We start from the raw sequence: 10,293 nt of genomic DNA, 5'->3' as shown, positions 1-10,293 counted from the left end.
ATAATGTGGTTGCTTGAAACTACAATATGATGCTACAACATCACATTATCACTATATTATGATGAAATATTCGGACTATATTTAATCATAATATGATAGGTTATTATACTAATAATGATCATAATATGATATTTCTTGATAGTAAAAATGATCATAATATGTTTTAAATTTAACCATAATTCTAACCATAATATGTTGCTCTTAGATTAAGGTTACCACAACTATATTTTTTCTCTGCGTGTAGAGCCTGGCTTAAGTTAGAAGCCATAAAAGGGAACTTTTTGGCACTTTTTCGTTTTTCAAAAGGTACTTTTTGAATTTTCGATACTATTGAACCTAGGTATATAAAATTAAGTATGTAGAGTCTGAATTAGATAAGAATCCATAAAAGGGAACTTTTTGTTTTTTTTTTCGTTTTTCAAAGTGTACTTTTTGAATATTCTATAATATTGAACCTAGGATCATGAAATTAAGTATGTAGATTCGGAATTAGATGAGAACTCATAAATAGGGAAATTTTTGGTACTTCTTCGTCTTTCAAAAGGTACTTTTTGAATTTTCTCTAATATTGAACCGAGAAATATGAAATTAAGTATGTAGAGTCTGAATTAGGTGAGAACCCGTAAAAGGGATCTTTTGGGAACTTTTTCGTTTTTCAAAATGTACTCTTTTGAATTTTCTATAATAATGAATCTAGAAACATGCATTCAAGCATGTTGAGCCCGAAGAAAGTTATGTAAAAGAGGACTTTATGGTACTGACTGTTTTTTTAACACACCATGGTGAAGGGTATATAAGATTTGGCACAGCCAAATATAGAACTCTTACTTGCTTTTAATAATTTTGTAATAAGAGACAAATTTTCTGTATAAAATTTTATATGTAACACATTTTCTACAAAAACTTTGAATAAGTGACAAAGTCTGCATAGAAAATGACAATAAGCGAAAAATTTTCTATAGAATATTTCAATAAACGACAAACTTTCTACAGAAAATTTCAGTATACAACTAATTTTTTTTTTTTTTTTGAAATTTTCTATAAGTAACTTATTTTCTATAGAAATTTTCAATAAGCGACAAATTTTATATGTGAAATTTTAGTAAGCGACAAACTTTCTATAGGAAATTATAATAAACGATAATTTTTTTTAGAAAATTTCAATTAGCGACATATTTTCAACACAAAATTTTAATTAGCAACAAATTTTTCTACAAAAAATGTAAATAAGCGAAAAATTTTCCATAGAAAATATCAATATAAAAATATGATTTTTATAAGCAACAAAATTTTTTATTAAAAATGTATTAAGCGACAAATTTTTCTTTGGTAATTTTATATAACCAACAAAACAAATTTTAAAAATGACAACTCTTTGATAGAAAGTAAAAAGAAAATACATTCAAAATATTTTAAGATTATTCAAACGAACACTTATATCCTTACAAATTAAAACCTCACTTATGGGTGACGTATGAGTAATATTTATTTAATTTAAATAAATATTAAGTTCACGCCATTTTTGTGCTATTATAGAATTTAATTTTTAATTAAACCACTTCAAAAATTTCTTATCGAACCACATCAATTATTAAATTTTGTTTGAATTTTTTAAATTTAAAATTTAAACTGCAAAACTTAATCCTTTATATGGCGTAAGCCAAATATTTAGATTTTATATTCCGCTTTTCACTTTTTTGTTTGTTTGTTTCGAAACTGTCAAGTTGTTACTTTGTCAGTTTTGATGTTGCCTGTTGTTGATGTTAGAAAATCACACCCTGGAGTCCTAATAAACGCACATGAACAGAGGAAAATTGAAATGAAAATACATTTCATTGACAAAAATAAAATCAATTTACTTTCACTTGATTTTGTAAATGTGTGTATGAGTAATATAATACACATCCATACATACATAGCAAATACATACATATGTATGTATATATGTTATACAAATATTTACTGCATACGCGCCAAATTTTAGATTTACGTAAATTCTGTTAAACAAGTAAAATTCTATTACTTTATAGCATTTATTGCCTAAAGTAAAAAATATATATTTCACTTAAAAGATATGTTTTTGTAAATCAATTGTATTGAGAGCTTATATGCTATTACTAATGACAATTAAGAGTTAAAATTGTCTTATACTAGAATTAAATATAGATATTTTGTATATTATTCCTAGTTACTTTAATCTGTTTAAACATACAATAGTTTAAAGCTAAAAAAATGTAAAAATTACTAAATTTCTCTGTAGAAATTATATTAAGTTCTACAGCAAAAATAAATTTTACTATTGACAGTGCTATTTTTTATAGGGAGTAGGGTTATTTATACATATATATGGACCAAATACATATATATGGACCATAAAAGTCTGTAGGAAGATTTCAGTTCCAGATTTCAGATTTTAAATCAAAATTGTTTTATGTCGAGTTGCCTTGCGGTATTCATATTTTTCGCGTCATTTTCTGGGGCGGAATTTATATGGGGTGGTGTTATTATGGACTAATCCTCATAAAATTTGATAGAGAGACTTCGGTTGCTATGGAAGGGATAGAGATATTAGCTTACACGAAAGTAGTTTATGTCGAGTTTCATAAATCTACTAGTATTTTTAAGCCAGTACTGAGCTTTAAAGTATTTTTCTGATAGGGACCTCATGTTGGGGGTAGGATCAATTAAGGCCTGTTCCACATAAAATTTGGTAAAGAGATTTTGTGAAAAACTTACTTCTGTGAAATTTCATCGCTATACTCGTATTTTTAAGGCAGTAATGAGCGTTAAAGTATTTTTATGGAGGGGACCTTATATGGGCGCTAGGGTCAATAATAGACCGATCCACATAAAATTTGATATAGAGGTTTTGGTTCCTAAGATACATACTTATGTCAAATTTCTTCGCTATATTCGATATATTTACGCCCATAATTAACGCTAAAGTCGTTTTCTGAAGGGTGCCTTATTTGGGGGAAGGGTCAACTATGGATCGATCCACATAAAATTTGGTAAATCTCGACTTGTATAAATCTTACTTCTGTGTAACTTCATTGTTGTAATCATATTTTTGAGCCAGTAATGAGCATTAAAGAAAGTTTATGGGAAGACTTTTTATGGGGGGTAGGGTCAATTATGGACCGATCTACATAAAATTTAATAGAGAAGTTTTGGCGAAAGAAACTTACTTATGTAAAATTTCATCACTGTACTTGTATTTTTAAGCCAGTAATGAGCATTAAAGTTATTTTCTGAAGGGGACCTTATATGGGGGGTAGGGTCAATTATGGACCGATCCACATAAAATTTCATAGAGAGGTTTTGGCTAGTAAGAAACTTACTTATGTCAAATTTCATCGCTATACTTTTATTTTTAAGAGAGTAATGAGCGTTAAACTCATTTTCTGAAGGGGACCTTATATGGGGGGTAGGGTCAATTATGGACCGATATACATAAAATTTGGTTGAGAGATATTGACTTGCATGAAACTTATGTGTGTCGAATTTCATCGCTAATTCCCATTTTTAAGCCAGTAATGAGCGTTAAAGTCATTTTCTGAAGGGGACCTTATATGGGGGGTAGGGTCAATTATGGACCGATCCACATAGTAAGAAACTTACTTATGTCAAATTTCATCGCTATACTTGTATTTTTAAGCGAGTAATGAGCGTTAAAGTCATTTTCTGAAGGGGACTTTATATGGGGGATAGGGTCATTTATGGACCGATCCACAGTGGTATAGGAAAAAAAAAAGAGGGAAATAATTTGGTAACTTCTAAACGGTTAATCCGATTTTAATGAAATTTGGTATGCACAAAGAGGAGGTGTTGTCGAGTTTAGGTTTTGAATTTGGACCTTATAGGCCAACCAGGGGCCCGGCGGGGGGTCCTCAAATTAGGACACCTCGGCTATGTTAAATTTTTAAAACGATCCTATTTCTTCATTTGAGTTCCGATTTAAAAAAAATTTCGTATATAGAATCTCCTCATCGAGCACTATTAAAAATGTCGTCATAGCAGTAAATTATCTCTTATAGTTTAGGAGATATTCGCATTTGAAAATTAAAATTTTAAAATTTTTACCGTTCTTACTTTAGTTTTTTGATAATAGCGGGTCCAAATATTCCCGATTTTCGCCATTTCTTTTTTATTCGCTTAACAACAAGTTTATATATCAAGCAGTGAAAGAATTATGTAAAAATCATGACTGAGTCCAAAGTTATAGGCATTTTAATTTAAAAAATTAAAAAATGGCGATTTTTTGCCATTTTTTTGGGAAAAAATATCTTTTTCTTTTTAAGTTATCTAAAAAGTTTCTAAGAAGATGTATATAGAATTTATACTTTTTGAAAAGCTGACTTTACATAAAATACGATAAATGAAACAAAACCTAAAAATTTTTGATACCGAGGGGACCAGGTCCATCCAAAAAACCCTATTTTTTTATAGAAAATTCAATTTTGAGCAAAAATTCTCAAATCGCATAGTCGATATCAAATTATAGTGACCTGTTTTATATGACCCAATATGTTCTTAATCATTTTGTAACGGGTTTCGATAACCCCGCCCCTGGTATGGATATAATAGGCAAAAAACAAAAAATCCCATTTTTGGGATTTTTTAAAACTTTTTTGGAATTCCGTGATTTCTAATAAAAAATTCGAACTTTTAATTTAATTTTAGAAAAAAATCTACCTAACTGTAAAATTTCATCAAAAAAATATTCATAAATAAAATTTTTATTGCAATTTGAAAAATTTGTATCTTCGCAAAAACTGAATAAAAAACATTTTTTAATTTTTTTAAAAAAAGTATTCCGCGAATTTTTTAATTTTCAAAAATTATATACAGTTTTGAAAAATAGACAAAATTACCTTTCCATTGATATATAACATGCCTACCTAATGTTTTTTAAGTGACAAATTAATTAGGGAAAACTCAACATCTTTTAGAAAATTTACCTAGCACTATTATTTTCATCCATAACGTTAACTCTTAAATTTGTTACATATATTAAAAAAATTTTCAGGTATTATTTTTTAAACTGTAATGATTTTTACCCCTATAGAATTTCGAATATTTCCAAGCAAAGATCAATAAATGAGGAAACATTACAATTTGGAATATCCCCCCTACATGCTCGCATACGATTTCTGGAACGTTTTCTACATTTAGCATATGATTTAAAGTACAGAAGCATACCGGAAAATGCAAACAAAAGTGCAAATAACAATAAGGAGTTAATGGAAATGAGAGCCAGTGAGAAACGAAGAATTCAAGAGGAATTTAAAAAGCGGATGGGATTAAATATTGATAAACCACTCACAGGATATGGAAGCACAAACGATGGTAATACCGCTAGACGTTTTTTTAAACATTTTGAAACTACTTCCGAAATAACCGGAATTAGTATGGATTTACTGCAAAAGGTCAATATTATCCTAATGGCGATAAATAGCAAGCATAAAGTGAACGCAACAAAATTTGGAGAGTATTCTACAAAAGTTTCTAAATTACTTTTGGAATTATATCCCTGGAAAGAAATGACACCTACAGTTCACAAGATATTATGTCATGGAAAGGTCATCATAGAACATAATATTCTGCCTTTAGGAGAGCTTACAGAAGAACCCCAAGAATCGAGGAATAGAGACTTTAAGCATATTCATCAGTTTAGCTCAAGGAAGTGTTCTAGGCAGTCTCAAAATGAAGATATTTTTAATAATCTGATTCTATCTTCTGATCCTGTTTTATCTACTATAAGGAAGCGTTGGATTTGCTACAAAACGTTAGCATTTGAAAATATTCATGAATTTAAAGATTTACTTTATCTTTTAGATATGGACTACTGTGATACCGATTATTTTACAAAATTATATTGATTTATAAAAAAAATAAATAAAGACTATTTTTATATAAAATAAATACTTGTTAATTTTTTTAGGGATAAAGAATAAAAGATTAATCGTAAAAAGTGGATGTAAAAATTCATAAAAATTTAAGTAGTAAAACATGCCTAACAAATGTATGGATGAAAATAATAGTACTAGGTAAATTCTCTAAAAGATGTTGAGTTTTCCCTAATTAATTTGTCACTTAAAAAACATTAGGTAGGCATGTTATATATTAATGGAAAGGTAATTTTGTCTATTTTTCAAAACTGTATATAATTTTTGAAAATTATAAAATTCGCGGAATACTTTTTTTAAAAAAATTAAAAAATGTTTTTTATTCAGTTTTTGCGAAGATACAAATTTTTCAAATTGCAATAAAAATTTTATTTATGAATATTTTTTGATGAAATTTTACAGTTAGGTAGATTTTTTTACTCAAAATCTAAAATTAAATAAAAATTCGAATTTTCTTATTAGAAATCCCGGAATTCCCAAAAAAGTTTTAAAAATCCCAAAAATGGGATTTTTTGGTTTTTTGCCTATTATATCCATACCAGGGGCGGGGTTATCGAAACCCGTTACAAAATGATTAAGAACATATTGGGTCATATAAAACAGGTCACTATAATTTGATATCGACTATGCGATTTGAGAATTTTTGCTCAAAATTGAATTTTCTATAAAAAAATAGGGTTTTTTGGATGGACCTGGTCCCCTCGGTATCAAAAATTTTTAGGTTTTGTTTCATTTATCGTATTTTATATAAAGTCAGCTTTTCAAAAAGTATAAATTCTATATACATCTTCTTAGAAACTTTTTAGATAACTTAAAAAGAAAAAGATACTTTTTTCCCCAAAAAATGGCAAAAAATCGCCTTTTTTTAATTTTTTAAATTAAAATGCCTATAACTTTGGACTCAGTCATGATTTTTACATAATTCTGCTTGATATATAAACTTGTTGTTAAGCGAATAAAGAAAGAAATGGCGAAAATCGGGAATATTTGGACCCGCTATTATCAAAAAACTAAAGTAAGAACGGTAAAAATTTTAAAATTTTAATTTTCAAATGCGAATATCTCCTAAACTATAAGAGATAATTTACTGCTACGACATTTTTTATAGTGCTCGATGAGAAGATTCTATATACGAAATTTTTTTTAAATCGGAACTCAAATGAAGAAATAAGATCGTTTTAAAAATTTAACATAGCCGAGGTGTCCTAATTTGAGGACCCCCCGCCGGGCCCCTGGTTGGCCTATAAGGTCCAAATTCAAAACCTAAACTCGACAACACCTCCTTTTTGTGCATACCAAATTTCATTAAAATCGGATTAACCGTTTAGAAGTTACCGAATTATTTCCCTCTTTTTTTTTCCTATACCACTGTGCGATCCACATAAAATTCATAGAGAGGTTTTGGCTAGTGAGAAACTTACTTATGTCATATATCATCGCTATACTTTTATTTTTAAGAGAGTAATGAGCGTTAAACTCATTTTCTGAAGGGGACCTTATATGGGGGGTAGGGTCAATTATGGACCGATCCACATAAAATTTCATAGAAAGGTTTTGGCTAGTAAGAAACTTACTTATGTCAAATTTCATCGCTATATTCCCATTTTTATGCCAGTAATGAGCGTTAAACTCATTTTCTAAAGGGGACCTTATATGGGGGGTAGGGTCAATTATGGACCGATATACGTAAAATTTGGTTTAGAGATATTGGCTTGTATAAAACTTATGCGTGTCGAATTTCATAGCTATATTCCCATTTTTAAGCCAGTAATAAGCTTTTTAGTCATTTTCTAAGGGGGACCTTATATGGGGGGTAGGGCCAATTATGGTCCTATGTCAACCATAATGCAGAATTATTTTGCAGACGTCAAAAAACTGACCTATGCGAAATTTTGTGCTATTTGCTTCATAAAAAACGAATTTGTGAATATTTGAAGCTATTTATACAGTATTTCGGGGGGTACATTTGTATGGGGACTATGTGAAATCGTTGACCGATTTTGCCCATTTTCAATACCAAACATTTCTGATCAATAAAATATATTTTGGGATTGGAATTTCATCTCAATATCTCTTATTTTGTGGACGCTATCGTGCCAACAACAGACAGACGGACAGACGGACAGACGGACGGACACGGCTAGATCGTCTTAGAATCTTACGAGGTCCCAGAATATATATACTTTATGGGGTCTTAGAGCAATATTTCGATGTGTTACACACGGAATGACAAAATCAATATACCCCCCATCTTTTTTGATGGTGGGTATAAAAATTATCGCTGAATCCGAATTTAATCTCATAATATTTCCAAAAAAGCTCTTCCAGTTTTTCATAGTGTCTTTTGACATTTGATTTATAACATTTTACATATGATAGCGATCAATTTTCTATAGCAATTTTTTTGTTTAACGACAAAATTTCTCCAGAAACTTAAGGATGGCAACAAATTTTCACTAGAAAATTAAGGTAAGAAACTAATTTTCTGTAGAAAATTAAGGATTGCTACAAATTTTCTATAGAAAAGTAATGAAAGCGACACATTTTCTATGACAAATTAGTGACAACTTTTGTATATAAAATTTTTGTAAGCGACAAAAGTAATGACAGCGACTAATTTCCCATGATTAGGTTAGGTTGATAGGAGGATGTATGGTACATCAAATCCGAAGAAATACACCACCTGTTGTGCGCTCCTTATCATAAGAAAAGAGAAAAAAGGGGAACTTAATGATTTATTTTTCAGTGATTAGAAACTCAGTTTCCTGAACGTACTTCGTAAGAATCAATCAGTGTTAGTCAGGAATGTTATTTCCGGAATATCGTCACTTCCAAAATACTTGCATCTAACTCCGACGAATGCCTGGCAGTGGCAAAGAAAGTGCTTCAGAATTTCACTGTCCACTCCACATGCTCTACACATACGTCTGAATCCACACGTCCAATTTTGCATAAATATGCTCGTAATCCTGTGTTTCCACTCAGAATACGTACGTACTAACGTAAGGCTTGCTCATTTTGAGGAGATTTTTCGTTTTGCTCTTATCAGGGTCACCCCATAGGATTTTCGTGGTTCTCCCCACTATTTCATTACTCCAAGAGGTCTTATGGGATTTTCTCACCCATATTTTTAGTTCAATTTTAAAGCTATTACATTCGCTCTTTCGTTACCGACTACTCCCGAGCGCCATATTTATTCTAATCCAATTTACTTATTCCGTTGTTGCCTGGAAGCTTGCGTTATGATTTGGTAAACGGAGGTATATTTCTGCCTCTGGATCTTCAATATACAACCCCAGCTCCACTTTATACCCCAATTTAGAGCCATCCATGTAATAAAAGATTCCTCCAGCCTCCTGCCCGTATAATCGGCCATAGATTGCGGTTGGACATGAGTTTTGGAAAGGAATTTGTTTATCTTCTATACATCATTTAGGCTGTCTACATGTTCACAGAAAAGTTTCCAGGAGTCTCATTTAGCTTTACTTACCACTTGTGGTGGCCCCTAGCCACCTGACTTCCCAGGTGACCAACCATTTTAACATGGGTTTGTCCTACGAGGAAGTCAATCGAAACTCTACACCCTACAAAGAGACTTTCAAAAGACGGTCAAAAATAGTCAAAGGATGGTATTCTCCAAATGGGTTCTTGGAAGTCAATTACATTACTAGCTATTTAACTGGCATTACTTCTCTTGCTATAAAACTAGGACATGGACGTGTTCTAGGATAGTAACGATTTACTTTTATTCTTGATGAATGGCCCAAAATTTGCGAATTGAAGCCAACAGGTGGTAAAATATTAATGGAAATAAAAGTTAAAAATTTCAAGAGTCTACTCTCTAGAATACTATGGGCCATCAAAGTGACGATTGATCCGAAAGATATAAATTTGAGTCAACCAGATGGTGGCATATTAGTAGAAAGTAACAATCATTTCTCCAAAACTACTTTCGGAAGTTTAATAAAACGAAAACAACTTTTAAGAGTCTAATCTCTAGATTACTTGAAGACAGTAAAGAGACGATTGCCTCCACTCTCGCACAATCATCCAGGTGGTTAACTATTAGTGGAAATTTCTGTCTTTTTCGTATGCATTGACTCTTTGTCGAGCTGCTGGGAAGTAACGAATTTTTTTATAGACAAATTACACTCATGATTACATTTGCATATTTAAATATTTTGCAGCATACTTTAAGGAAGTTTAAAATTGTATATAATCTTTTATAATGTATTCAAACGCTTCCCATGATAACCAATGAATCAAATTCACAAAAAAAATTCTTTGTTCCTAACAAAAAATAAACCAATTTCCTTAACTAAACTAAAAATAATTTAGTTCTTTTAACAATATCCGTTTGTTGTAATTGTTGAGATTTGTTTTT

The sequence above is a fragment of the Lucilia cuprina genome, chromosome 4 (genome assembly GCF_022045245.1).
Source record: "Lucilia cuprina isolate Lc7/37 chromosome 4, ASM2204524v1, whole genome shotgun sequence".
NCBI lineage: Eukaryota > Metazoa > Arthropoda > Insecta > Diptera > Calliphoridae > Lucilia > Lucilia cuprina.
The sequence above is the reverse complement of the archived record's forward strand: the minus strand, read 5'-3'. Positions refer to the sequence as shown.